Here is a 27,332-nt window from a genome sequence, read left to right on the forward strand (position 1 = left end):
GAGAGTTCCCCGGGGGGCCCACGTGATTTGCCCTGGGGGCCCACGTGATTTCCCCTGGGGGCCCACGTGATATCCGCGTGGGGCCCACGCGATTTCCCCGTGGGGCCCACGCGATTTCCCCGTGGGTCCCAAGCGATTTCCCCTGGGGGCCCACGTGATTTTCCCGTGGGGCCCACGTGATTTCCCCTGGGGGCCCACGTGATTTCCCCGTGGGGCCCACGTGATTTCCCTTGGGGGCCCACGTGATTTCCCCGTGAGGCCCACGTGATTTCCACTGGGGGCCCTCGTGATTTCCCCTGGGGGCACACGTGATTTCCCCGTGGAGCCCACGTGATTTCCCACGGTGCCCACATGATTTCCCCGTGGGGCTCACGTGACTTCCCCGTGGGGCCCACGTGACTTCCCCGTGGGGCCCACGTGACTTCCCCGTGGGGCCCACGTGATTTCTCCTGGGGGCCCACGTGATTTCCCCGTGGGGCCCACGTGATTTCCCCTGGGGGCCCGCATGATTTCCACTAGGGGCCCACGTGATTTCCCCTGGGGGCCCACGCGATTTCCCCGTGGGGCCCACCTTATTTCCCCGTGGGGCCCACGTGATTGCCCCTGGGGGCCCGCGTGATTTCCCCTGGGGGCCCACGTGATTTCCCCTGGGGGCCCACGTGATTTCCCCGTGGGGCTCACGTGATTTCCCCGTGGGGCCCACGTGATTGCCCCTGGGGGCCCACGTGATTTCCGCGTGGGGCCCACGTGATTTCCCCGTGGGGCCCACGTGATATCCCCGTGGGTCCCAAGTGATTTCCCTGGGGGCCCATGTGATTTCCCCTGGGGGCCCACGTGATATCCCCGTGGGGCCCACGTGATTTCCCCTGGGGGCCCACGGATTTCCCCGTGGGGCCCACGTGGTTTCCCCGTGAGCCCACGTGGTTTCCGCGTGGGACCCACGTGATTTCCCCTGAGGGCCCACGTGGTTTCCCCGTGGGGCACACGTCATTTCCCCGTGGGGCCCACGTGATTTCCGCTGGGGGCCCACCTGATTTCCCCGTGGGGCCCACGTGATTTCCCCTGGGGGCCCACGTGATATCCCCGTGGGGCCCACGTGATTTCCCCGTGGAGCCCACGTGATATCCCCTGGTGGCCCACGTGATTTCCCCGTGGGGCCCACGTGATTTACCGTGGGTCCCACGTGATTTCCCCTGGGGGCCCACGTGATTTCCCCGTGGGGCCCACGTGATTTCCCCTGGGGGCCCATGTGATTTTCCCTGGGGGCCCCCGTGATTTCCCCGTGGGGCCCACGTGATTTCCCCTGGGGGCCCACGTGATTTCCCCGTGGGGCCCACGTCATTTCCCCTGGGGGCCGACGTGATTTCCCCGTGGGTCCCACGTGATTTGCCCTGGGGGCCCACGTGATTTCCCCTGGGGGCCCACGTGATTTCCCCTGGGGGCCCTCGTGATTTCCCCGTGGGGCCCACGTGATTTCCCCTGGGGGCCCACGTGATTTTCCCGTTGGGCGCACGTGATTTCCCCGTGGGGCCCTCGTGATTTCCCCGTGGGGCCCACGTGATTTCCCGGTGGGGCCCACCTCATTTCCCCTGGGGGCCCACGTGATTTCCTCGTGGGGCCCACCTGATCTCCCCGTGGGGCCCACGTGATTTCCCCGTGAGGCCCACGTGATTTCCCCTGGGTGCCCACGTGATTTCCCCGTGGGGCCCACGTGATTTCCCCGTGGAGCGCACGTGATTTCCCACGGTGCCCACGTGATTTCCCCTTGGGGCCACGTGACTTCCCCGTGGGGCCCACGTGACTTCCCCGTGGGGCCCACGAGATTTCCCCGTGGGGCCCACGTGACTTCCCCGTGGGGCCCACGAGATTTCCCCGTGGGGCCCACGTGATATCCCCTGGGGGCCCACGTGATTTCCCCGTGGGGCCCACGTGATTTCCCCGTGGAGCCCACGTGATTTCCCCTGGGGGCCCACGTGATTTCCCCGTGGGGCCCACGAGATTTCCCCTGGGGGCCCACGTGATTTCCCCGTGGGGCCCACGTGATTTCCCCTGGGGTCCCATGTGATTTTCCCTGGGGGCCCCCGTGATTTCCCCGTGGGGCCCACGTCATTTCCCCTGGGTGCCCACGTGATTTCCCCATGGGGCCCACGTCATTTCCCCTGGGGGACCACGAGATTTCCCCGTGGGGCCCACGTGATTTGCCCTGGGGGCCCACGTGATTTCCCCGTGGGGCCCACGTGATTTCCCTTGGGGGCCCACGTGATTTCCCCGTGAGGCCCACGTGATTTCCCCTGGGGGCCCTCCTGATTTCCCCTGGGGGCCCACGTGATTTCCCCTGGGTGCCCACGTGATTTCCCCGTGGGACCCACGTGATTTCCCCTGGGGGCCCACGTGATTTCCCCATGAGGCCCACGTGATTTCCCCTTGGGGCCCAAGTGATTTCCCCGTGGGACCCACGTGATTTCCCCTGGGGGCCCACGTGATTTCCCCTGGGGGCTCAAGTGATTTCCCCGTCGGGCCCTAGTGATTTCCCCGTGGGGCCCACGTGATTTCCCCGTGGGACCCACGTGATTTCCCCTGGGGGCCCAAGTGATTTCCCCGTAGGGCCCACGTCATTTCCCCGTGGGGCCCACGTGATTTCCCCTGGGGTCCCACGTGATTTCCCCGTGGGGCCCACGTGATTTCCCGTGCGGCCCAGGTGTTTTCCCCTGGGGGCACACGTGATTTCCCCGTGGGGCCCACGTGATTTCCCCGTGGGGCCCACGTGATTTACCCTGGGGTCCCACGTATTTCCCCGTGGGGCCCATGTGATTTCCCCTGGGGTCCCACGTATTTCCCCGTGGGGCCCATGTGATTTACCCTGGGGTCCCACGTATTTCCCCGTGGGGCCCATGTGATTTCCCCTGGGGTCCCACGTATTTCCCCGTGGGGCCCCCGTGATTTCCCCGTGGGGCCCGCGTGATTTCCCCGTTGGTCCCGCGTGATTTCCCGTGGGGGCCCGCGTGATTTCCCCGTGGGGCCCGAGTGATTTCCCTGTGGGGCCCACGTGATTTCCCCGTGGGACCCACGTGATTTCCCCTGAGGGCCCACGTGATTTTCTCGTGGGGCCCACGTGATTTCCCCGTGGGGCCCACGTGATTTCCCCGTGGTCCCACGTGATTTCCCCTGGGGGCCCGCGTGATTTCCCCTGGGGGCCCACGTGATTTCCCCTGGGGGCCCTCGTGATTTCCCCGTGGGGCCCACGTGATTTCCCCGCGGTGCCCACGTGATTTCCCCACGGGGCCCGCGTGATTTCTCCTGGGGGCCCGCGTGATTTCCCCTGAGGGCCCACCTGATTTCCCCTTGGAGCCCATGTGATTTCCCCGTGGGGCCCTCATGATTTACCCTGGTGGACCACGTGATTTCCCCGTGGGACCCACGTGATTTCCCGTGAGGGCCCACGTGATTTCCCCGTGGGGCCCACGTGATTTCCCCGTGGGACCCACGAGATTTCCCCGTGGGGCCCACGTGACTTCCCCGTGGGGCCCACGAGATTTCCCCGTGGGGCCCACGTGATATCCCCTGGGGGCCCACGTGATTTCCCCGTGGGGCCCACGTGATTTCCCCGTGGAGCCCACGTGATTTCCCCTGGGGGCCCACGGGATTTCCCCGTGGGGCCCACGAGATTTCCCCTGGGGGCCCACGTGATTTCCCCGTGGGGCCCACGTGATTTCCCCTGGGGTCCCATGTGATTTTCCCTGGGGGCCCCCGTGATTTCCCCGTGGGGCCCACGTCATTTCCCCTGGGTGCCCACGTGATTTCCCCATGGGGCCCACGTCATTTCCCCTGGGGGACCACGAGATTTCCCCGTGGGGCCCACGTGATTTCCCTTGGGGGCCCACGTGATTTCCCCGTGAGGCCCACGTGATTTCCCCTGGGGGCCCTCCTGATTTCCCCTGGGGGCCCACGTGATTTCCCCTGGGTGCCCACGTGATTTCCACGTGGGACCCATGTGATTTCCCCTGGGGGCCCACGTGATTTCCCCATGAGGCCCACGTGATTTCCCCTTGGGGCCCAAGTGATTTCCCCGTGGGACCCACGTGATTTCCCCTGGGGGCCCACGTGATTTCCCCTGGGGGCCCAAGTGATTTCCCCGTCGGGCCCTAGTGATTTCCCCGTGGGGCCCACGTGATTTCCCCGTGGGACCCACGTGATTTCCCCTGGGGGCCCAAGTGATTTCCCCGTAGGGCCCACGTCATTTCCCCGTGGGGCCCACGTTATTTCCCCTGGGGTCCCACGTGATTTCCCCGTGGGGCCCACGTGATTTCCCGTGGGGCCCAGGTGTTTTCCCCTGGGGGCACACGTGATTTCCCCGTGGGGCCCACGTGATTTCCCCGTGGGGCCCACGTGATTTACCCTGGGGTCCCACGTATTTCCCCGTGGGGCCCATGTGATTTCCCCTGGGGTCCCACGTATTTCCCCGTGGGGCCCCCGTGATTTCCCCTCGGGGCCCACGTGATTTCCCCGTGGGGCCCACGTGATTTCCCTTGGGGGCCCACGTGATTTCCCCGTGAGGCCCACGTGATTTCCCCTGGGGGCCCACGTGATTTCCCCTGGGGGCCCACGTGATTTCCCCTGGGTGCCTACGTGATTTCCACGTGGGACCCACGTGATTTCCCCTGGGGGCCCACGTGATTTCCCCGTGAGGCCCACGTGATTTCCTCTTGGGGCCCACGTGATTTCCCCGTGGGACCCACGTGATTTCCCCTGGGGGCCCACGTGATTTCCCCTGGGGGCCCAAGTGATTTCCCCGTGGGGCCCACCTGATCTCCCCGTGGGGCCCACGTGATTTCCCCCGGGGGCCCAAGTATTTACCCGTGGGGCCCACGTGATTTCCCCGTGGGGCCCACGTGATTTCCCCATGGGGCCCACCTGATTTCCCCTGGGGGCCCACGTGATTTCCCCTGGGGGCCCACGTGATCTCCCCGTGGGGCTTGCCTGATCTCCCCGTGGGGCCCACGTGATTTCCCCGTGGAGCCCAGGTGATATCCCCTGGTGGCCCACGTGATTTCCCCGTGGGGCCCACGTGATTTACCGTGGGTCCCAAGTGATTTCCCCTGGGGGCCCACGTGATTTCCCCTGGGGGCCCACGTGATTTTCCCTGGGGGCCCCCGTGATTTCCCCGTGGGGCCCACGTGATTTCCCCTGGAGGCCCACGTGATTTCCCCGTGGGGCCCACGTCATTTCCCCTGGGGGCCCACGTGATTTCCCCGTGGGTCCCACGTGATTTGCCCTGGGGGCCCACGTTATTTCCCCTGGGGGCCCACGTGATTTCCCCTGGGGGCCCACGTGATTTCCCCGTGGGGCCCAACTGATTTCCCCTGAGAGCCCACGTGATTTCCCCGTGAGGCCCGCGTGATTTCCCCTGGGGCCGACGTGATTTCCCCGTGGGGCTCACGTGATTTCCCCGTGGGGCCCACGTGATTGCCCCTGGGGGCCCACGTGATTTCCCCGTGGGGCCCACGTGATTTCCCCGTGGGTCCCACGTGATTTCCCCTGGGGGCACACGTGATTTCCCCGTGAAGCCCACGTGATTTCCCACGGTGTCCACGTGATTTCCCCGTGGGGCCCACGTGACTTCCCCGTGGGGCCCACGTGACTTCCCCGTGGGGCCCACGTGATTTCCCCTGGGGGCCCACGGATTTCCCCGTGGGGCCCACGTTGTTTCCCCGTGGGCCCACGAGATTTCCCCGTGGGACCCACGTGATTTCCCCTGAGGGCCCACGTGATTTCCCCGTGGGGCTCACGTGATTTCCCCGTGCGGCCCACGTGATTGCCCCTGGGGGCCCACGTGATTTCCCCGTGGGGCCCACGTGATTTCCCCGTGGGTCCCACGTGATTTCCCCTGGGGGCACACGTGATTTCCCCGTGGAGCCCACGTGATTTCCCACGGTGCCCACGTGATTTCCCCGTGGGGCCCACGTGACTTCCCCGTGGGGCCCACGAGACTTCCCCGTGGGGCCCACGTGATTTCCCCTGGGGGCCCACGTGATATCCCCGTGGGGCCCACGTGATTTCCCCTGGGGGCCCACGGATTTCCCCGTGGGGCCCACGTGGTTTCCCCGTGGGCCCACGTGATTTCCCCGTGGGACCCACGTGATTTCCCCTGAGGGCCCACGTGGTTTCCCCATGGGGCCCACGTCATTTCCCCGTGGGGCCCACGTGATTTCCCCTGGGGGCCCACGTGATTTCCCCGTGGGGCCCACGTGATATCCCCTGGGGGCCCACGTGATTTCCCCGTGGGGCCCACGTGATTTCCCCGTGGAGCCCACGTGATTTCCCCTGGGGGCCCACGTGATTTCCCCTGGGGGCCCACGAGATTTCCCCTGGGGGCCCACGTGATTTCCCCGTGGGGCCCACGTGATTTCCCCTGGGGGCCCATGTGATTTTCCCTGGGGTCCCCCGTGATTTCCCCGTGGGGCCCACGTGATTTTCCCTGGGTGCCCACGTGATTTCCCCATGGGGCCCACGTCATTTCCCCTGGGGGACCACGAGATTTCCCCGTGGGGCCCACGTGATTTGCCCTGGGGGCCCACGTGATTTCCCCTGGGGGCCCACGTGATATCCGCGTGGGGCCCACGCGATTTCCCTGTGGGGCCCACGCGATTTCCCCGTGGGTCCCAAGCGATTTCCGCTGGGGGCCCACGTTATTTCCCCGTGGGGCCCACGTGATTTCCCCTGGGGGCCCACGTGATTTTCTCGTGGGGCCCACGTGATTTCCCCGTGGGGCCCACGTGATTTCCCCCGGGGGCCCACGTGATTTCCCCTGGGGGCCCACGTGATTTCCCCTGGGTGCCCACGTGATTTCCGCGTGGGGCCCACGTGATTTCCCCGTGGGGCCCACGTGATTTCCCCGTGGAGCCCAAGTGATATCCCCTGGTGGCCCACGTGATTTCCCCGTGGGGCCCACGTGATTTCCCCTGGGGGCCCACGTGATATCCCCTGGGGGCCCACGTGATTTCCCCTGGGGGCCCTCGTGATTTCCCCTGGGGGCCCAGGGGATTTCCCCTGGGTGCCCACGTGATTTCCACGTGGGACCCACGTGATTTCCCCTGGGGGCCCACGTGATTTCCCCGTGAGGCCCACGTGATTTCCCCGTCGGGCCCTAGTGATTTCCCCGTGGGGCCCACGTGATTTCCCGTGGGGCCCAGGTGTTTTCCCCTGGGGGCACACGTGATTTCCCCGTGGGGCCCACGTGATTTCCCCGTGGGGCCCACGTGATTTACCCTGGGGTCCCACGTATTTCCCCGTGGGGCCCATGTGATTTCCCCTGGGGTCCCACGTATTTCCCCGTGGGGCCCACGTGATTTCCCCTGGGGGCCCACTTGATTTCCCCGTGGGGCCCACGTGATTTCCCTTGGGGGCCCACGTGATTTCCCCGTGAGGCCCACGTGATTTCCCCGTGGGGCCCACGTGATTTACCCTGGGGGCCCACGTGATTTCCCCTGGGGGCCCACGTGATTTCCCCTGGGTGCCTAAGTGATTTCCACGTGGGACACACGTGATTTCCCCTGGGGGCCCACGTGATTTCCCCGTGAGGCCCACGTGATTTCCCCGTGGGGCCTGCCTGATCTCCCCGTGGGGCCCTCGTGATCTCCCCGTGGGGCCCACGAGATTTCCCCGTGGGGCCCACCTGATTTCCCCTTGGGGCCCACCTGATTTCCCCTGGGGGCCCACGTGTTTTCCTCTGGGGGCCCACATGATTTTCCCGTGGGTCCCACGTGATTTCCCCTGGGGGCACACGTGATTTCCCCGTGGAGCCCACGTGATTTCCCACGGTGCCCACGTGATTTCCCCGTGGGGCTCACGTGACTTCCCCGTGGGGCCCACGTGACTTCCCCGTGGGGCCCACGTGACTTCCCCGTGGGGCCCACGTGATTTCTCCTGGGGGCCCACGTGATTTCCCCGTGGGGCCCACGTGATTTCCCCTGGGGGCCCGCATGATTTCCACTAGGGGCCCACGTGATTTCCCCTGGGGGCCCACGCGATTTCCCCGTGGGGCCCACCTGATTTCCCCGTGGGGCCCACGTGATTGCCCCTGGGGGCCCGCGTGATTTCCCCTGGGGGCCCACGTGATTTCCCCTGGGGGCCCACGTGATTTCCCCGTGGGGCTCACGTGATTTCCCCGTGGGGCCCACGTGATTGCCACTGGGGGCCCACGTGATTTCCGCGTGGGGCCCACGTGATTTCCCCGTGGGGCCCACGTGATATCCCCGTGGGTCCCAAGTGATTTCCCTGGGGGCCCATGTGATTTCCCCTGGGGGCCCACGTGATATCCCCGTGGGGCCCACGTGATTTCCCCTGGGGGCCCACGGATTTCCCCGTGGGGCCCACGTGGTTTCCCCGTGGGCCCACGTGGTTTCCCCGTGGGACCCACGTGATTTCCCCTGAGGGCCCACGTGGTTTCCCCGTGGGGCACACGTCATTTCCCCGTGGGGCCCACGTGATTTCCGCTGGGGGCCCACCTGATTTCCCCGTGGGGCCCACGTGATTTCCCCTGGGGGCCCACGTGATATCCCCGTGGCGCCCACGTGATTTCCCCGTGGAGCCCACGTGATATCCCCGTGGGGCCCACGTGATATCCCCGTGGGGCCCACGTGATTTCCCCGTGGGGCCCACGTGATTTCCCCGTGGGTCCCACGTGATTTCCCCTGGGGGCACACCTGATTTCCCCGTGAAGCCCACGTGATTTCCCACGGTGCCCACGTGATTTCCCCGTGGGGCCCACGTGACTTCCCCGTGGGGCCCACGTGATTTCCCCGTGGGGCCCACGTGATTTCCCCTGGGGGCCCACGTGATATCCCCGTGGGGCCCACGTGATTTCCCCTGGGGGCCCACGGATTTCCCCGTGGGGCCCACGTGGTTTCCCCGTGGGCCCACGAGATTTCCCCGTGGGACCCACGTGATTTCCCCTGAGGGCCCACGTGGTTTCCCCATGGGGCCCACGTCATTTCCCCGTGGGGCCCACGTGATTTCCCCTGGGGGCCCACGTGATTTCCCCGTGGGGCCCACGTGATATCCCCTGGGGGCCCACGTGATTTCCCCGTGGGGCCCACGTGATTTCCCCGTGGAGCCCACGTGATTTCCCCTGGGGGCCCACGTGATTTCCCCGTGGGGCCCACGAGATTTCCCCTGGGGGCCCACGTGATTTCCCCGTGGGGCCCACGTGATTTCCCCTGGGGGCCCATGTGATTTTCCCTGGGGGCCCCCGTGATTTCCCCGTGGGGCCCACGTGATTTCCCCTGGGTGCCCACGTGATTTCCCCATGGGGCCCACGTCATTTCCCCGGGGGACCACGAGATTTCCCCGTGGGGCCCACGTGATTTGCCCTGGGGGCCCACGTGATTTCCCCTGGGGGCCCAAGTGATTTCCCCTGGGGGCCCTCGTGATTTCCCCGTGGGGCTCACGTGATTTCCCCGTGGGGCTCACGTGATTTCCCCGTGGGGCCCACGTGATTGCCCCTGGGGGCCCACGTGATTTCCCTGTGGGGCCCACGTGATTTCCCCGTGGGGCCCACATGATTTCCCCGTGGGTCCCACGTGATTTCCCCTGGGGGCACACGTGAATTCCCCGTGGAGCCCACGTGATTTCCCACGGTGCCCACGTGATTTCCCCGTGGGGCCCACGTGACTTCCCCGTGGGGCCCACGTGACTTCCCCGTGGGGCCCACGTGATTTCCCCTTGGGCCCACGTGATTTCCCCGTGGAGCCCACGTGATTTCTCCTGGGGGCCCACGTGATTTCCCCGTGGGGCCCTCGTGATTTCCCTTGGGGGCCCGCGTGATTTCCCCTAGTGGCCCACGTGATTTCCCCTGGGGGCCCACGCGATTTCCCCGTGGGGCCCACCTGATTTCCCGTTGGGGCCCACGTGATTGTCCCTGTGGGCCCGCGTGATTTCCCCTGGGGGCCCACGTGATTTCCCCTGGGGGCCCACGTGATTTCCCCGTTGGGCGCACGTGATTTCCCCGTGGGGCCCTCGTGATTTCCCCGTGGGGCCCACGTGATTTCCCCCGGGGGCCGACGTGATTTCCCCGTGGGGCCCGCGTGATTTCCCCGTTGGTCCCGCGTGATTTCCCGTGGGGGCCCGCGTGATTTCCTCGTGGGGCCCGAGTGATTTCCCTGTGGGGCCCACGTGATTTCCCGGGGGACCCACGTGATTTCCCCTGGGGGCCAACGTGATTTCCCCGTGGGGCCCACGTGATTTCCCCTGGGGGCCCACGTGATTTCCCCTGGGGGCCCACGTGATTTCCCTGTGGGGCCCACGTGATTTCCCCCGGGGGCCCACTTGATTTCCCCGTGGGGCCCACGTGATTTCCCCGTGCGGCCCACGTGATTTCCCCTGGGGGCCCACGTGATTTCCCCTGGGGGCCCACGTGATTTCCCCGTGGGGCCCACATGATTTCCCCTGGGGGCCCACGGAATTTCCCCGTGAGGCCCACGTGATTTCCCCGTGGGGCCTACGTGATTTCCCTGAGGGCCCACCTGATTTCCCCTGGGAGCCCATGTGATTTCCCCGTGGGGCCCTCATGATTTACCCTGGTGGACCACGTGATTTCCCCGTGGGACCCACGTGATTTCCCCGTGGGACCCACGTGATTTCCCCTGAGGGCCCACGTGATTTCCCCGTGGGGCCCACGTGATTTCCCCCGGGGGCCCACGTGATTTCCCCTGGGGGCCCACGTGATTTCCCCGTGGGACCCACGTGATTTCCCCTGAGGGCCCACGTGATTTCCCCGTGGGGCCCACGTGATTTCCCCGTGGGACCCACGTGATTTCCCCGTGGGACCCACGTGATTTCCCCGTGGGACCCACGTGATTTCCCCTGAGGGCCCACGTGATTTTCTCGTGGGGCCCACGTGATTTCCCCGTGGGGCCCACGTGATTTCCCCGTGGTCCCACGTGATTTCCCCTGGGGGCCTGCGTGATTTCCCCTGGGGGCCCACGTGATTTCCCCTGGGGGCCCTCGTGATTTCCCCGTGGGGCCCACGTGATTTCCCCCGGGGGCCGACGTGATTTCCCCGTGGGGCCCGCGTGATTTCCCCGTTGGGCCCGCGTGATTTCCCGTGGGGGCCCGCGTGATTTCCCCGTGGGGCCCCGCGTGATTTCCCCGTGGGGCCCACATGATTTCCCCCGGGGGCCCACGTGATTTCCCCGTGGGGCCCACGTGATTTCCCCTGGGGGCCCACGTTATTTCCCCTGGGGGCCCACGTGATTTCCCCTGGGGGCCCACGTGATTTCCCCGTGGGGCCCACCTGATTTCCCCTGAGAGCCCACGTGATTTCCCCGTGAGGCCCGCGTGATTTCCCCTGGGGCCCACGTGATTTCCCCGTGGGGCTCACGTGATTTCCCCGTGGGGCCCACGTGATTGCCCCTGGGGGCCCACGTGATTTCCCCGTGGGGCCCACGTGATTTCCCCGTGGGTCCCACGTGATTTCCCCTGGGGGCACACGTGATTTCCCCGTGAAGCCCACGTGATTTCCCACGGTGCCCACGTGATTTCCCCGTGGGGCCCACGTGACTTCCCCGTGGGGCCCACGTGACTTCCCCGTGGGGCCCACGTGATTTCCCCGTGGGGCCCACGTGATTTCTCCTGGGGGCCCACGTGATTTCCCCGTGGGGCCCACGTGATTTCCCCTGGGGGCCCACGTGATATCCCCGTGGGGCCCACGTGATTACCCCTGGGGGCCCACGGATTTCCCCGTGGGGCCCACGTGGTTTCCCCGTGGGCCCACGAGATTTCCCCGTGGGACCCACGTGATTTCCCCTGAGGGCCCACGTGGTTTCCCCATGGGGCCCACGTCATTTCCCCGTGGGGCCCACGTGACTTCCCCGTGGGGCCCACGTGATTTCTCCTGGGGGCCCACGTGATTTCCCCGTGGGGCCCACGTGATTTCCCCTGGGGGCCCGCATGATTTCCACTAGGGGCCCACGTGATTTCCCCTGGGAGACCACGCGATTTCCCCGTGGGGCCCACCTGATTTCCCCGTGGGGCCCACGTGATTGCCCCTGGGGGCCTGCGTGATTTCCCCTGGGGGCCCACGTGATTTCCCCTGGGGGCCCACGTGATTTCCCCGTGGGGCTCACGTGATTTCCCCGTGGGGCCCACGTGATTGCCCCTGGGGGCCTGCGTGATTTCCCCTGGGGGCCCACGTGATTTCCCCTGGGGGCCCACGTGATTTCCCCGTGGGGCTCACGTGATTTCCCCGTGGGGCCCACGTGATTGCCCCTGGGGGCCCACGTGATTTCCGCGTGGGGCCCACGTGATTTCCCCGTGGGGCCCACGTGATATCCCCGTGGGTCCCAAGTGATTTCCCTGGGGGCCCACGTGATTTCCCCTGGGGGCCCACGTGATATCCCCGTGGGGCCCACGTGATTTCCCCTGGGGGCCCACGGATTTCCCCGTGGGGCCCACGTGGTTTCCCCGTGGGCCCACGTGGTTTCCCCGTGGGACCCACGTGATTTCCCCTGAGGGCCCACGTGGTTTCCCCGTGGGGCACACGTCATTTCCCCGTGGGGCCCACGTGATTTCCGCTGGGGGCCCACCTGATTTCCCCGTGGGGCCCACGTGATTTCCCCTGGGGGCCCACGTGATATCCCCGTGGGGCGCACGTGATTTCCCCGTGGGGCCCACGTGATTTCCCCGTGGTCCCACGTGATTTCCCCTGGGGGCCTGCGTGATTTCCCCTGGGGGCCCACGTGATTTCCCCTGGGGGCCCTCGTGATTTCCCCGTGGGGCCCACGTGATTTCCCCCGGGGGCCGACGTGATTTCCCCGTGGGGCCCGCGTGATTTCCCCGTTGGGCCCGCGTGATTTCCCGTGGGGGCCCGCGTGATTTCCCCGTGGGGCCCCGCGTGATTTCCCCGTGGGGCCCACATGATTTCCCCCGGGGGCCCACGTGATTTCCCCGTGGGGCCCACGTGATTTCCCCTGGGGGCCCACGTTATTTCCCCTGGGGGCCCACGTGATTTCCCCTGGGGGCCCACGTGATTTCCCCGTGGGGCCCACCTGATTTCCCCTGAGAGCCCACGTGATTTCCCCGTGAGGCCCGCGTGATTTCCCCTGGGGCCCACGTGATTTCCCCGTGGGGCTCACGTGATTTCCCCGTGGGGCCCACGTGATTGCCCCTGGGGGCCCACGTGATTTCCCCGTGGGGCCCACGTGATTTCCCCGTGGGTCCCACGTGATTTCCCCTGGGGGCACACGTGATTTCCCCGTGAAGCCCACGTGATTTCCCACGGTGCCCACGTGAATTCCCCGTGGGGCCCACGTGACTTCCCCGTGGGGCCCACGTGACTTCCCCGTGGGGCCCACGTGATTTCCCCGTGGGGCCCACGTGATTTCTCCTGGGGGCCCACGTGATTTCCCCGTGGGGCCCACGTGATTTCCCCTGGGGGCCCACGTGATATCCCCGTGGGGCCCACGTGATTACCCCTGGGGGCCCACGGATTTCCCCGTGGGGCCCACGTGGTTTCCCCGTGGGCCCACGAGATTTCCCCGTGGGACCCACGTGATTTCCCCTGAGGGCCCACGTGGTTTCCCCATGGGGCCCACGTCATTTCCCCGTGGGGCCCACGTGACTTCCCCGTGGGGCCCACGTGATTTCTCCTGGGGGCCTACGTGATTTCCCCGTGGGGCCCACGTGATTTCCCCTGGGGGCCCGCATGATTTCCACTAGGGGCCCACGTGATTTCCCCTGGGAGCCCACGCGATTTCCCTGTGGGGCCCACCTGATTTCCCCGTGGGGCCCACGTGATTGCCCCTGGGGGCCCGCGTGATTTCCCCTGGGGGCCCACGTGATTTCCCCTGGGGGCCCACGTGATTTCCCCGTGGGGCTCACGTGATTTCCCCGTGGGGCCCACGTGATTGCCCCTGGGGGCCCACGTGATTTCCGCGTGGGGCCCACGTGATTTCCCCGTGGGGCCCACGTGATATCCCCGTGGGTCCCAAGTGATTTCCCTGGGGGCCCATGTGATTTCCCCTGGGGGCCCACGTGATATCCCCGTGGGGCCCACGTGATTTCCCCTGGGGGCCCACGGATTTCCCCGTGGGGCCCACGTGGTTTCCCCGTGGGCCCACGTGGTTTCCCCGTGGGACCCACGTGATTTCCCCTGAGGGCCCACGTGGTTTCCCCGTGGGGCACACGTCATTTCCCCGTGGGGCCCACGTGATTTCCGCTGGGGGCCCACATGATTTCCCCGTGGGGCCCACGTGATTTCCCCTGGGGGCCCACGTGATATCCCCGTGGGGCGCACGTGATTTCCCCGTGGAGCCCACGTGATATCCCCGTGGGGCCCACGTGATATCCCCGTGGGGCCCACGTGATTTCCCCGTGGGGCCCACGTGATTTCCCCGTGGGTCCCACGTGATTTCCCCTGGGGGCACACGTGATTTCCCCGTGAAGCCCACGTGATTTCCCACGGTGCCCACGTGATTTCCCCGTGGGTCCCACGTGACTTCCCCGTGGGGCCCACGTGACTTCCCCGTGGGGCCCACGTGATTTCCCCGTGGGGCCCACGTGATTTCCCCTGGGGGCCCACGTGATATCCCCGTGGGGCCCACGTGATTTCCCCTGGGGGCCCACGGATTTCCCCGTGGGGCCCACGTGGTTTCCCCGTGAGCCGACGAGATTTCCCCGTGGGACCCACGTGATTTCTCCTGAGGGCCCACGTGGTTTCCCCATGGGGCCCACGTCATTTCCCCGTGGGGCCCACGTGATTTCCCCTGGGGGCCCACGTGATTTCCCCGTGGGGCCCACGTGATATCCCCTGGGGGCCCACGTGATTTCCCCGTGGGGCCCACGTGATTTCCCCGTGGAGCCCACGTGATTTCCCCTGGGGGCCCACGTGATTTCCCCGTGGGGCCCACGAGATTTCCCCTGGGGGCCCACGTGATTTCCCCGTGGGGCCCACGTGATTTCCCCTGGGGGCCCATGTGATTTTCCCTGGGGGCCCCCGTGATTTCCCCGTGGGGCCCACGTGATTTCCCCTGGGTGCCCACGTGATTTCCCCATGGGGCCCACGTCATTTCCCCGGGGGACCACGAGATTTCCCCGTGGGGCCCACGTGATTTGCCCTGGGGGCCCACGTGATTTCCCCTGGGGGCCCAAGTGATTTCCCCTGAGGGCCCTCGTGATTTCCCCGTGGGGCTCACGTGATTTCCCCGTGGGGCTCACGTGATTTCCCCGTGGGGCCCACGTGATTGCCCCTGGGGGCCCACGTGATTTTCCACGGTGCCCACGTGATTTCCCCGTGGGGCCCACGTGACTTCCCCGTGGGGCCCACGTGACTTCCCCGTGGAGCCCACGTGATTTCTCCTGGGGGCCCACGTGATTTCCCCGTGGGGCCCTCGTGATTTCCCTTGGGGGCCCGCGTGATTTCCCCTAGGGGCCCACGTGATTTCCCCTGGGGGCCCACGCGATTTCCCCGTGGGGCCCACCTGATTTCCCGTTGGGGCCCACGTGATTGTCCCTGTGGGCCCGCGTGATTTCCCCTGGGGGCCCACGTGATTTCCCCTGGGGGCCCACGTGATTTCCCCGTTGGGCGCACGTGATTTCCCCGTGGGGCCCTCGTGATTTCCCCGTGGGGCCCACGTGATTTCCCCCGGGGGCCGACGTGATTTCCCCGTGGGGCCCGCGTGATTTCCCCGTTGGTCCCGCGTGATTTCCCGTGGGGGCCCGCGTGATTTCCCCGTGGGGCCCGAGTGATTTCCCTGTGGGGCCCACGTGATTTCCCGGGGGACCCAAGTGATTTCCCCTGGGGGCCAACGTGATTTCCCCGTGGGGCCCACGTGATTTCCCCTGGGGGCCCACGTGATTTCCCCTGGGGGCCCACGTGATTTCCCCGTGGGGCCCACATGATTTCCCCTGGGGGCCCAAGGAATTTCCCCGTGAGGCCCACGTGATTTCCCCGTGGGGCCTACGTGATTTCCCCTGAGGGCCCACCTGATTTCCCCTTGGAGCCCATGTGATTTCCCCGTGGGGCCCTCATGATTTACCCTGGTGGACCACGTGATTTCCCCGTGGGACCCACGTGATTTCCCCGTGGGACCCACGTGATTTCCCCTGAGGGCCCACGTGATTTCCCCGTGGGGCCCACGTGATTTCCCCGTGGGACCCACGTGATTTCCCCGTGGGACCCACGTGATTTCCCCGTGGGACCCACTTGATTTCCCCTGAGGGCCCACGTGATTTTCTCGTGGGGCCCACGTGATTTCCCCGTGGGGCCCACGTGATTTCCCCGTGGTCCCACGTGATTTCCCCTGGGGGCCCGCGTGATTTCCCCTGGGGGCCCACGTGATTTCCCCTGGGGGCCCTCGTTATTTCCCCGTGGGGCCCACGTGATTTCCCCGCGGTGCCCACGTGATTTCCCCGCGGGGCCCGCGTGATTTCTCCTGGGGGCCCGCGTGATTTCCCCTGAGGGCCCACCTGATTTCCCCTTGGAGCCCATGTGATTTCCCCGTGGGGCCCTCATGATTTACCCTGGTGGACCACGTGATTTCCCCGTGGGACCCACGTGATTTCCCCTGAGGGCCCACGTGATTTCCCCGTGGGGCCCACGTGATTTCCCCGTGGGACCCACGAGATTTCCCCGTGGGGCCCACGTGACTTCCCCGTGGGGCCCACGAGATTTCCCCGTGGGGCCCACGTGATATCCCCTGGGGGCCCACGTGATTTCCCCGTGGGGACCACGTGATTTCCCCGTGGAGCCCATGTGATTTCCCCTGGGGGCCCACGTGATTTCCCCGTGGGGCCCACGAGATTTCCCCTGGGGGCCCATGTGATTTTCCCTGGGGGCCCCCGTGATTTCCCCGTGGGGCCCACGTCATTTCCCCGTGGAGCCCACGTGATTTCCCCTGGGGGCCCACGTGATTTCCCCGTGGGGCCCACGTGATTTCCCCTGGGGTCCCATGTGATTTTCCCTGGGGGCCCCCGTGATTTCCCCGTGGGGCCCACGTCATTTCCCCTGGGTGCCCACGTGATTTCCCCATGGGGCCCACGTCATTTCCCCTGGGGGACCACGAGATTTCCCCGTGGGGCCCACGTGATTTCTCCTGGGGGCCCACGTGATTTCCCCGTGGGGCCCTCGTGATTTCCCTTGGGGGCCCGCGTGATTTCCCCTAGGGGCCCACGTGATTTCCCCTGGGGGCCCACGCGATTTCCCCGTGGGGCCCACCTGATTTCCCGTTGGGGCCCACGTGATTGTCCCTGTGGGCCCGCGTGATTTCCCCTGGGGGCCCACGTGATTTCCCCTGGGGGCCCACGTGATTTCCCCGTTGGGCGCACGTGATTTCCCCGTGGGGCCCTCGTGATTTCCCCGTGGGGCCCACGTGATTTCCCCCGGGGGCCGACGTGATTTCCCCGTGGGGCCCGCGTGATTTCCCCGTTGGTCCCGCGTGATTTCCCGTGGGGGCCCGCGTGATTTCCCCGTGGGGCCCGAGTGATTTCCCTGTGGGGCCCACGTGATTTCCCGGGGGACCCAAGTGATTTCCCCTGGGGGCCAACGTGATTTCCCCGTGGGGCCCACGTGATTTCCCCTGGGGGCCCACGTGATTTCCCCTGGGGGCCCACGTGATTTCCCCGTGGGGCCCACATGATTTCCCCTGGGGGCCCAAGGAATTTCCCCGTGAGGCCCACGTGATTTCCCCGTGGGGCCTACGTGATTTCCCCTGAGGGCCCACCTGATTTCCCCTTGGAGCCCATGTGATTTCCCCGTGGGGCCCTCATGATTTACCCTGGTGGACCACGTGATTTCCCCGTGGGACCCACGTGATTTCCCCGTGGGACCCACGTGATTTCCCCTGAGGGCCCACGTGATTTCCCCGTGGGGCCCACGTGATTTCCCCGTGGGACCCACGTGATTTCCCCGTGGGACCCACGTGATTTCCCCGTGGGACCCACTTGATTTCCCCTGAGGGCCCACGTGATTTTCTCGTGGGGCCCACGTGATTTCTCCGTGGGGCCCACGTGATTTCCCCGTGGTCCCACGTGATTTCCCCTGGGGGCCCGCGTGATTTCCCCTGGGGGCCCACGTGATTTCCCCTGGGGGCCCTCGTTATTTCCCCGTGGGGCCCACGTGATTTCCCCGCGGTGCCCACGTGATTTCCCCGCGGGGCCCGCGTGATTTCTCCTGGGGGCCCGCGTGATTTCCCCTGAGGGCCCACCTGATTTCCCCTTGGAGCCCATGTGATTTCCCCGTGGGGCCCTCATGATTTACCCTGGTGGACCACGTGATTTCCCCGTGGGACCCACGTGATTTCCCCTGAGGGCCCACGTGATTTCCCCGTGGGGCCCACGTGATTTCCCCGTGGGACCCACGAGATTTCCCCGTGGGGCCCACGTGACTTCCCCGTGGGGCCCACGAGATTTCCCCGTGGGGCCCACGTGATATCCCCTGGGGGCCCACGTGATTTCCCCGTGGGGACCACGTGATTTCCCCGTGGAGCCCACGTGATTTCCCCTGGGGGCCCACGTGATTTCCCCGTGGGGCCCACGTCATTTCCCCGTGGGGCCCACGTCATTTCCCCTGGGTGCCCACGTGATTTCCCCATGGGGCCCACGTCATTTCCCCTGGGGGACCACGAGATTTCCCCGTGGGGCCCACGTGATTTGCCCTGGGGGCCCACGTGATTTCCCCGTGGGGCCCACGTGATTTCCCTTGGGGGCCCACGTGATTTCCCCGTGAGGCCCACGTGATTTCCCCTGGTGGCCCTCCTGATTTCCCCTGGGGGCCCACGTGATTTCCCCTGGGTGCCCACGTGATTTCCACGTGGGACCCACGTGATTTCCCCTGGGGGCCCACGTGATTTCCCCATGAGGCCCACGTGATTTCCCCTTGGGGCCCAAGTGATTTCCCCGTGGGACCCACGTGATTTCCCCTGGGGGCTCACGTGATTTCCCCTGGGGGCTCAAGTGATTTCCCCGTCGGGCCCTAGTGATTTCCCCGTGGGGCCCACGTGATTTCCCCGTGGGACCCACGTGATTTCCCCTGGGGGCCCAAGTGATTTCCCCGTAGGGCCCACGTCATTTCCCCGTGGGGCCCACGTGATTTCCCCTGGGGTCCCACGTGATTTCCCCGTGGGGCCCACGTGATTTCCCGTGGGGCCCAGGTGTTTTCCCCTGGGGGCACACGTGATTTCCCCGTGGGGCCCACGTGATTTTCCCGTGGGGCCCACGTGATTTACCCTGGGGTCCCACGTATTTCCCCGTGGGGCCCATGTGATTTCCCCTGGGGTCCCACGTATTTCCCCGTGGGGCCCCCGTGATTTCCCCTGGGGGCCCACGTGATTTCCCCGTGGGGCCCACGTGATTTCCCTTGGGGGCCCACGTGATTTCCCCGTGAGGCCCACGTGATTTCCCCTGGGGGCCCACGTGATTTCCCCTGGGGGCCCACGTGATTTCCCCTGGGTGCCTACGTGATTTCCACGTGGGACCCACGTGATTTCCCCTGGGGGCCCACGTGATTTCCCCGTGAGGCCCACGTGATTTCCCCTTGGGGCCCACGTGATTTCCCCGTGGGACCCACGTGATTTCCCCTGGGGGCCCACGTGATTTCCCCTGGGGGCCCAAGTGATTTCCCCGTGGGGCCCACCTGATCTCCCCGTGGGGCCACGTGATTTCCCCCGGGGGCCCAAGTATTTACCCGAGGGGCCCACGTGATTTCCCCGTGGAGCCCACGTGATTTCCCCGTGGGGCCCACCTGATTTCCCCTGGGGGCCCACGTGATTTCCCCTGGGGGCCCACGTGATCTCCCCGTGGGGCTTGCCTGATCTCCCCGTGGGGCCCACGGGATTTCCCCGTGGAGCCCAGGTGATATCCCCTGGTGGCCCACGTGATTTCCCCGTGGGGCCCACGTGATTTACCGTGGGTCCCACGTGATTTCCCCTGGGGGCCCACGTGATTTCCCCGTGGGGCCCACGTGATTTCCCCTGGGGGCCCACGTGATTTTCCCTGGGGGCCCCCGTGATTTCCCCGTGGGGCCCACGTGATTTCCCCTGGAGGCCCACGTGATTTCCCCGTGGGGCCCACGTCATTTCCCCTGGGGGCCCACGTGATTTCCCCGTGGGTCCCACGTGATTTGCCCTAGGGGCCCACGTTATTTCCCCTGGGGGCCCACGTGATTTCCCCTGGGGGCCCACGTGATATCCCCGTGGGGCCCACGTGATTTCCCCTGGGGGCCCACGGATTTCCCCGTGGGGCCCACGTTGTTTCCCCGTGGGCCCACGAGATTTCCCCGTGGGACCCACGTGATTTCCCCTGAGGGCCCACGTGATTTCCCCGTGGGGCTCACGTGATTTCCCCGTGCGGCCCACGTGATTGCCCCTGGGGGCCCACGTGATTTCCCCGTGGGGCCCACGTGATTTCCCCGTGGGTCCCACGTGATTTCCCCTGGGGGCACACGTGATTTCCCCGTGGAGCCCACGTGATTTCCCACGGTGCCCACGTGATTTCCCCGTGGGGCCCACGTGACTTCCCCGTGGGGCCCACGAGACTTCCCCGTGGGGCCCACGTGATTTCCCCTGGGGGCCCACGTGATATCCCCGTGGGGCCCACGTGATTTCCCCTGGGGGCCCACGGATTTCCCCGTGGGGCCCACGTGGTTTCCCCGTGGGCCCACGTGATTTCCCCGTGGGACCCACGTGATTTCCCCTGAGGGCCCACGTGGTTTCCCCATGGGGCCCACGTCATTTCCCCGTGGGGCCCACGTGATTTCCCCTGGGGGCCCACGTGATTTCCCCGTGGGGCCCACGTGATATCCCCTGGGGGCCCACGTGATTTCCCCTTGGGGCCCACGTGATTTCCCCGTGGAGCCCACGTGATTTCCCCGTGGGGGCCCACGTGATTTCCCCTGGGGGCCCACGAGATTTCCCCTGGGGGCCCACGTGATTTCCCCGTGGGGCCCACGTGATTTCACCTGGGGGCCCATGTGATTTTCCCTGGGGTCCCACGTGATTTCCCCGTGGGGCCCACGTGATTTTCCCTGGGTGCCCACGTGATTTCCCCATGGGGCCCACGTCATTTCCCCTGGGGGACCACGAGATTTCCCCGTGGGGCCCACGTGATTTGCCCTGGGGGCCCACGTGATTTCCCCTGGGGGCCCACGTGATATCCGCGTGGGGCCCACGCGATTTCCCCGTGGGGCCCACGCGATTTCCCCGTGGGTCCCAAGCGATTTCCGCTGGGGGCCCACGTTATTTCCCGTGGGGCCCACGTGATTTCCCCTGGGGGCCCACGTGATTTTCTCGTGGGGCCCACGTGATTTCCCCGTGGGGCCCACGTGATTTCCCCCGGGGGCCCACGTGATTTCCCCTGGGGGCCCACGTGATTTCCCCTGGGTGCCCACGTGATTTCCGCGTGGGGCCCACGTGATTTCCCCGTGGGGCCCACGTGATTTCCCCGTGGAGCCCAAGTGATATCCCCTGGTGGCCCACGTGATTTCCCCGTGGGGCCCACGTGATTTCCCCTGGGGGCCCACGTGATATCCCCTGGGGGCCCACGTGATTTCCCCTGGGGGCCCTCGGGATTTCCCCTGGGGGCCCACGTGATTTCCCCTGGTGCCCACGTGATTTCCACGTGGGACCCACGTGATTTCCCCTGGGGGCCCACGTGATTTCCCCGTGAGGCCCACGTGATTTCCCCGTCGGGCCCTAGTGATTTCCCCGTGGGGCCCACGTGATTTCCCGTGGGGCCCAGGTGTTTTCCCCTGGGGGCACACGTGATTTCCCCGTGGGGCCCACGTGATTTCCCCGTGGGGCCCACGTGATTTACCCTGGGGTCCCACGTATTTCCCCGTGGGGCCCATGTGATTTCCCCTGGGGTCCCACGTATTTCCCCGTGGGGCCCCCGTGATTTCCCCTGGGGGCCCACGTGATTTCCCCGTAGGGCCCACGTTATTTCCCTTGGGGGCCCACGTGATTTCCCCGTGAGGCCCACGTGATTTCCCCTGGGGGCCCACGTGATTTCCCCTGGGGGCCCACGTGATTTCCCCTGGGTGCCTACGTGATTTCCACGTGGGACCCACGTGATTTCCCCTGGGGGCCCACGTGATTTCCCCGTGAGGCCCACGTGATTTCCCCTTGGGGCCCACGTGATTTCCCCGTGGGACCCACGTGATTTCCCCTGGGGGCCCACGTGATTTCCCCTGGGGGCCCAAGTGATTTCCCCGTGGGGCCCACCTGATCTCCCCGTGGGGCCACGTGATTTCCCCCGGGGGCCCAAGTATTTACCCGTGGGGCCCACGTGATTTCCCCGTGGGGCCCACGTGATTTCCCCGTGGGGCCCACCTGATTTCCCCTGGGGGCCCACGTGATTTCCCCTGGGGGCCAAGTGATCTCCCCGTGGGGCTTGCCTGATCTCCCCGTGGGGCCCACGGGATTTCCCCGTGGAGCCCAGGTGATATCCCCTGGTGGCCCACGTGATTTCCCCGTGGGGCCCACGTGATTTACCGTGGGTCCCACGTGATTTCCCCTGGGGGCCCACGTGATTTCCCCGTGGGGCCCACGTGATTTCCCCTGGGGGCCCACGTGATTTTCCCTCGGGGCCCCCGTGATTTCCCCGTGGGGCCCACGTGATTTCCCCTGGAAGCCCACGTGATTTCCCCGTGGGGCCCACGTCATTTCCCCTGGGGGCCCACGTGATTTCCCCGTGGGTCCCACGTGATTTGCCCTGGGGGCCCACGTTATTTCCCCTGGGGGCCCACGTGATTTCCCCTGGGGGCCCACGTGATTTCCCCGTGGGGCCCACCTGATTTCCCCTGAGAGCCCACGTGATTTCCCCGTGAGGCCCGCGTGATTTCCCCTGGGGCCCACGTGATTTCCCCGTGGGGCTCACGTGATTTCCCCGTGGGGCCCACGTGATTGCCCCTGGGGGCCCACGTGATTTCCCCGTGGGGCCCACGTGATTTCCCCGTGGGTCCCACGTGATTTCCCCTGGGGGCACACGTGATTTCCCCGTGAAGCCCACGTGATTTCCCACGGTGTCCACGTGATTTCCCCGTGGGGCCCACGTGACTTCCCCGTGGGGCCCACGTGACTTCCCCGTGGGGCCCACGTGATTTCCCCGTGGGGCCCACGTGATTTCCCCTGGGGGCCCACGTGATATCCCCGTGGGGCCCACGTGTTTTCCCCTGGGGGCCCACGGATTTCCCCGTGGGGCCCACGTTGTTTCCCCGTGGGCCCACGAGATTTCCCCGTGGGACCCACGTGATTTCCCCTGAGGGCCCACGTGATTTCCCCGTGGGGCTCACGAGATTTCCCCGTGCGGCCCACGTGATTGCCCCTGGGGGCCCACGTGATTTCCCCGTGGGGCCCACGTGATTTCCCCGTGGGTCCCACGTGATTGCCCCTGGGGGCACACGTGATTTCCCCGTGGAGCCCACGTGATTTCCCACGGTGCCCACGTGATTTCCCCGTGGGGCCCACGTGACTTCCCCGTGGGGCCCACGTGACTTCCCCGTGGGGCCCACGTGATTTCCCCTGGGGGCCCACGTGATATCCCCGTGGGGCCCACGTGATTTCCCCTGGGGGCCCACGGATTTCCCCGTGGGGCCCACGTGGTTTCCCCGTGGGCCCACGTGATTTCCCCGTGGGACCCACGTGATTTCCCCTGAGGGACCACGTGGTTTCCCCATGGGGCCCACGTCATTTCCCCGTGGGGCCCACGTGATTTCCCCTGGGGGCCCACGTGATTTCCCCGTGGGGCCCACGTGATTTCCCCTGGGGGCCCACGTGATTTCCCCGTGGGGCCCACGTGATTACCCCGTGGAGCCCACGTGATTTCCCCTGGGGGCCCACGTGATTTCCCCTGGGGGCCCACGAGATTTCCCCTGGGGGCCCACGTGATTTCCCCGTGGGGCCCACGTGATTTCCCCTGGGGGCCCATGTGATTTTCCCTGGGGTCCCCCGTGATTTCCCCGTGGGGCCCACGTGATTTCCCCTGGGGGCCCACGTGATTTCCCCTGGGGGACCACGAGATTTCCCCGTGGGGCCCACGTGATTTGCCCTGGGGGCCCACGTGATTTCCCCTGGGGGCCCACGTGATATCCCCGTGGGGCCCACGCGATTTCCCCGTGGGGCCCACGCGATTTCCCCGTGGGTCCCAAGCGATTTCCGCTGGGGGCCCACGTTATTTCCCGTGGGGCCCACGTGATTTCCCCTGGGGGCCCACGTGATTTTCTCGTGGGGCCCACGTGATTTCCCCGTGGGGCCCACGTGATTTCCCCCGGGGGCCCACGTGATTTCCCCTGGGGGCCCACGTGATTTCCCCTGGGTGCCCACGTGATTTCCGCGTGGGGCCAACGTGATTTCCCCGTGGGGCGCACGTGATTTCCCCGTGGAGCCCAAGTGATATCCCCTGGTGGCCCACGTGATTTCCCCGTGGGGCCCACGTGATTTCCCCTGGGGGCCCACGTGATATCCCCTGGGGGCCCCCGTGATTTCCCCTGGGGGCCCTCGTGATTTCCCCGGGGGCCCACGTGATTTCCCCTGGTGCCCACGTGATTTCCCCGTGGGACCCACGTGATGTCCCCTGGGGGCCCACGTGATTTCCCCGTGAGGCCCACGTGATTTCCCCGTCGGGCCCTAGTGATTTCCCCGTGGGGCCCACGTGATTTCCCGTGGGGCCCAGGTGTTTTCCCCTGGGGGCACACGTGATTTCCCCGTGGAGCCCACGTGATTTCCCCGTGGGGCCCACGTGATTTACCCTGGGGTCCCACGTATTTCCCCGTGGGGCCCATGTGATTTCCCCTGGGGTCCCACGTATTTCCCCGTGGGGCCCACGTGATTTCCCCTGGGGGCCCACGTGATTTCCCCGTGGGGCCCACGTGATTTCCCTTGGGGGCCCACGTGATTTCCCCGTGAGGCCCACGTGATTTCCCCGTGGGGCCCACGTGATTTACCCTGGGGGCCCACGTGATTTCCCCTGGGGGCCCACGTGATTTCCCCTGGGTGCCTAAGTGATTTCCACGTGGGACACACGTGATTTCCCCTGGGGGCCCACGTGATTTCCCCGTGAGGCCCACGTGATTTCCCCTTGGGGCCCACGTGATTTCCCCGTGGGACACACGTGATTTCCCCTGGGGGCCCACGTGATTTCCCCTGGGGGCCCAAGTGATTTCCCCGTGGGGTCCACCTGATCTCCCCGTGGGGCCCACGTGATTTCCCCGTGGCGCCCACGTGATTTCCCCCGGGGGCCCAAGTATTTACCCGTGGGGCCCACGTGATTTCCCCGTGGGGCCCACGTGATTTCCCCGTGAGGCCCACGTGATTTCCCCTGAGAGCCCACGTGATTTCCCCGTGAGGCCCGCGTGATTTCCCCTGGGGCCCACGTGATTTCCCCGTGGGGCCCACCTGATTTCCCCTGAGAGCCCACGTGATTTCCCCGTGAGGCCCGCGTGATTTCCCCTGGGGCCCACGTGATTTCCCCGTGGGGCTCACGTGATTTCCCCGTGGGGCCCACGTGATTGCCCCTGGGGGCCCACGTGATTTCCCCGTGGGGCCCACGTGATTTCCCCGTGGGTCCCACGTGATTTCCCCTGGGGGCACACGTGATTTCCCCGTGAAGCCCACGTGATTTCCCACGGTGCCCACGTGATTTCCCCGTGGGGCCCACGTGACTTCCCCGTGGGGCCCACGTGACTTCCCCGTGGGGCCCACGTGATTTCCCTGGGGGCCCATGTTATTTCCCCGTGGGGCCCACGTGACTTCCCCGTGGGGCCCACGTGATATCCCCGTGGGTCCCAAGTGATTTCCCTGGGGGCCCATGTGATTTCCCCTGGGGGCCCACGTGATATCCCCGTGGGGCCCACGTGATTTCCACTGGGGGCCCACGGATTTCCCCGTGGGGCCCACGTGGTTTCCCCGTGGGCCCACGTGGTTTCCCCGTGGGACCCACGTGATTTCCCCTGAGGGCCCACGTGGTTTCCCCGTGGGGCACACGTCATTTCCCCGTGGGGCCCACGTGATTTCCGCTGGGGGCCCACCTGATTTCCCCGTGGGGCCCACGTGATTTCCCCTGGGGGCCCACGTGATATCCCCGTGGGGCGCACGTGATTTCCCCGTGGAGCCCACGTGATATCCCCGTGGGGCCCACGTGATATCCCCGTGGGGCCCACGTGATTTCCCCGTGGGGCCCACGTGATTTCCCCGTGGGTCCCACGTGATTTCCCCTGGGGGCACACGTGATTTCCCCGTGAAGCCCACGTGATTTCCCACGGTGCCCACGTGATTTCCCCGTGGGGCCCACGTGACTTCCCCGTGGGGCCCACGTGACTTCCCCGTGGGGCCCACGTGATTTCCCCGTGGGGCCCACGTGATTTCCCCTGGGGGCCCACGTGATATCCCCGTGGGGCCCACGTGATTTCCCCTGGGGGCCCACGGATTTCCCCGTGGGGCCCACGTGGTTTCCCCGTGGGCCGACGAGATTTCCCCGTGGGACCCACGTGATTTCCCCTGAGGGCCCACGTGGTTTCCCCATGGGGCCCACGTCATTTCCCCGTGGGGCCCACGTGATTTCCCCTGGGGGCCCACGTGATTTCCCCGTGGGGCCCACGTGATTTCCCCGTGGAGCCCACGTGATTTCCCCTGGGGGCCCACGTTTTTTCCCCGTGGGGCCCACGAGATTTCCCCTGGGGGCCCACGTGATTTCCCCGTGGGGCCCACGTGATTTCCCCTGGGGGCCCATGTGATTTTCCCTGGGGGCCCCCGTGATTTCCCCGTGGGGCCCACGTGATTTCCCCTGGGTGCCCACGTGATTTCCCCATGGGGCCCACGTCATTTCCCCGGGGGACCACGAGATTTCCCCGTGGGGCCCACGTGATTTGCCCTGGGGGCCCACGTGATTTCCCCTGGGGGCCCAAGTGATTTCCCCTGAGGGCCCTCGTGATTTCCCCGTGGGGCTCACGTGATTTCCCCGTGGGGCTCACGTGATTTCCCCGTGGGGCCCACGTGATTGCCCCTGGGGGCCCACGTGATTTCCCACGGTGCCCACGTGATTTCCCCGTGGGGCCCACGTGACTTCCCCGTGGGGCCCACGTGACTTCCCCGTGGGGCCCACGTGATTTCCCCGTGGGGCCCACGTGATTTCCCCGTGGAGCCCACGTGATTTCTCCTGGGGGCCCACGTGATTTCCCCGTGGGGCCCTCGTGATTTCCCTTGGGGGCCCGGGTGATTTCCCCTAGGGGCCCACGTGATTTCCCCTGGGGGCCCACGCGATTTCCCCGTGGGGCCCACCTGATTTCCCGTTGGGGCCCACGTGATTGTCCCTGTGGGCCCGCGTGATTTCCCCTGGGGGCCCACGTGATT

This window comes from Ovis canadensis, chromosome 18 (genome assembly GCF_042477335.2).
Source record: "Ovis canadensis isolate MfBH-ARS-UI-01 breed Bighorn chromosome 18, ARS-UI_OviCan_v2, whole genome shotgun sequence".
NCBI classification, from domain to species: Eukaryota; Metazoa; Chordata; class Mammalia; order Artiodactyla; family Bovidae; genus Ovis; species Ovis canadensis.